Below are 2963 nucleotides of genomic sequence, written 5' to 3'. Positions count from 1 at the left end.
TTTGCGCCTGCGTTCAAAGGTTTGCTGAATGGATAACTGAATGCTGCGCTGGGACAAGGACGTGCTTGATAATGGTGTTATTTCTGCGTAGGCAGCTGCAGGTGCAGGGCCGGAGGAGGCTTGTTCGCAGGCAGCATGGACAGGGGATTGGCTCGCATGCACAACAAGCGAAGACGTAGCAGTGACATCAGCAAGCACTGCTCCTCGACTCTGTTGTGCCTCCCACAAAGTCGGGTGCTTGGCTGACATGTGCCTGATCATGCTGGTGGTGGTCAAGCCGCTAGTTTTGGTACCCTGCTGATGCTGGCACGGCAGGTGTTGCAAATGGCCTTTTTAGAATCATCTGGAGCCAACTTAAAAAACTGCCAGACTCGGGAAGACCTAACATTTGTACAGGCACCTTGTGTCGTGTTGTTGTTCCGGGGAACGGTTGCCTGACTTCTGCCTGGGGCCACCACCCTGCTTCTTACTGCCTGTTGGGATGCTACGCCTCCCTCCCCCTGTGCACTGCTGTCCTCGCTCTGCATATCCTCCTGCCAGGTTGGGTCAGTTACTGGATCATCCACCACGTCGTCTTCCTCTTCCGTACCCTGCTCCTCCTCCTGACTTCCTGACAATTGTGTCTCATCATCGTCCACCCCTTGTTGAGACACGTTGCCAACTTCGTGAGAACGTGGCTGCTCAAATATTTGGGCATCTGTACATATGATCTCCTCATGACCCACTTCAACAGGAGCTGGCGAGAGGCCAGAATGTTCGAATGGAAACGTGAACAGCTCTTCCGAGTGTCCAAGTGTGGGATCAGTAATGTCCGTGGACGTGTACTCAGCCTTGTGGTAGGAAGGAGGATCAGGTTCTGAAATGTGCGGTGCAGTATCACGGCTACTGACACTTGACCGTGTGGAAGACAGAGTGTTTGTGGTGGTGCCAATCTGACTGGAAGCATTATCCGCTATCCAACTAACAACCTGTTGACACTGGTCTTGGTTCAAGAGCCTGTGTACTGCTGCGGTCCCCAAGAATTTGGGACAGGACGTGCGAGCGAGTAGATGTGGCCCTTTGTTGTGGCGAAATTAGAGCTTGCCCACGACCTCGGCCTCTGCCTGCACCACCATCACGTCGACTTCCTTGTTCGTTGCCAACGCCCTTGCGCATTTTACAATGCTCTGCTGACGTGTATTCACTAGACTTGTGCGTTATATCCAAGTTTGTGCAAAACGCACACAAGTGCACCTGTACGCTGCCACCGACAGGCGGCTTTTAAATGCAAGCACGGACACACTAAGAACCTAACAGGTTTTTAGGAGCGACAATTACTGACTGAGAAGGTTGACACTATCAGACACTGCTGACTGACGTGTATTATTCACTAGACTTGTGCGTTATATACTAGTTTGGGCAAAACGTGCACCTGTACGCTGCCACCGACAGGCACACACGTGCGGTTTTTAAATGCAAGCACGGACGCAATAAGAACCTAACAGGTTTTTAGGAGCGACAATTACTGAGAAGTTTGACACTATCAGGACTGTTTTAGACTGTGTACACCAGCCCCAGATATGATGAAGGCTGGTATACGATCACCACTAGGAATGGCTATATACCCTGCCTGCCTGTATACAGCTACAATAGTCCTGAGAAGGACTCTTCTGGTCACTAGCCTGTATTCCGACCTGGCTATACCCTGCCTGCCCTGCCTGTATACAGCAACAATAGTCCTGAGAAGGACTCTGCTCCTGTACTCCGACCTGGCTATACCCTGCCTGCCTGTATACAACTACAATAGTCCTGAGAAGGACTTCTGGTCACACTGTTTGCAGCCCTGCTACGGAAATAACTATAAAGGGCAGCAAACCTTTCCCTGAAGCAGCAACACTCTCTCTGCACTGACTGTCTGGATGGCTGTGTGCAGAGCACAGCGCGCCCGCCGGTATAAAGGCTCGGTCACGCTGTGCAGGCCGGCCAATCACTGCAATTCCACAACTAACAGGGCTGTTGCATTGCAGTGGTCTGCCAGCCAATCCCTGCATGAGGGCTGGCTCTCAAAAGAGCGCCAACATGCTGGGTTGAAGACCACGAGTACAGCACGAGTATCGCGAGATTACTCGGTCCCCGCCGAGTAGCCCGAGTACAGTTGTCAAGGAAGGAATTTTGGGTCAAGACTGCTAATGGAGTCTTTGTTTGGGATAACCAGAGACGATGCCACATTAACTGTATATTAATGCCGATATATATCAATATTAAAACCACAAACCAGCAGTGTAAAATACATTCTTATTTTTTCATAATTTCTGATATTACATATATAATAATTCAATTAGACGCTAGGACTATATCAAGGCAGGGCATAAATCGTATAATATATACTGAGAAGAAAAGGAGAACAAACGATCAAAGCCCAATAAAATCGAATTTATACAAAAAGTGATTTTTTATTGACGCCCCCTGACGAAGGTTGAGAAGCCGAAACACGTGTCGGGAGTCCACTATACAGCGGTAATTATAATCTATGTGTCTTGGTGTCCACTATGGCTTGATGTTTGTGACATGCTGCAACAGCGGTAGTGTAGGTAACCTTGGCCTGAATGCGGTGATGTCGATCTGAGACATTACAACTTGGACATCTAGTATATGATATATGGGTCTCTTTTTGCTACTAGTAAAATCTATGGTATGGTGACCCCTGCCGTTTACTTGTTAGAACTACCTTTGTGGAATATAGCATGCAGTGATAAAAACACTCCGTATACTTTGGTGACCCCTGATTTTGGTGATTATAATATGCCTCAATATATGGGATTGTCTGCTAGTCTGGCTATATATTGATTACTAATAAAACCCATGGTATCGCCATAATATATGAGTCTGTTCGCCAGCCCGATATCCAGTATGGTATTTGCGGATTGGAGGCTTGCATGATTTGAATATCTAGCTGGATATCTAGCACATGATATATAGGTCCC

This window comes from Anomaloglossus baeobatrachus, chromosome 3 (assembly GCF_048569485.1).
Source record: "Anomaloglossus baeobatrachus isolate aAnoBae1 chromosome 3, aAnoBae1.hap1, whole genome shotgun sequence".
NCBI classification, from domain to species: Eukaryota; Metazoa; Chordata; class Amphibia; order Anura; family Aromobatidae; genus Anomaloglossus; species Anomaloglossus baeobatrachus.
This window is presented reverse-complemented; position numbering follows the sequence as displayed.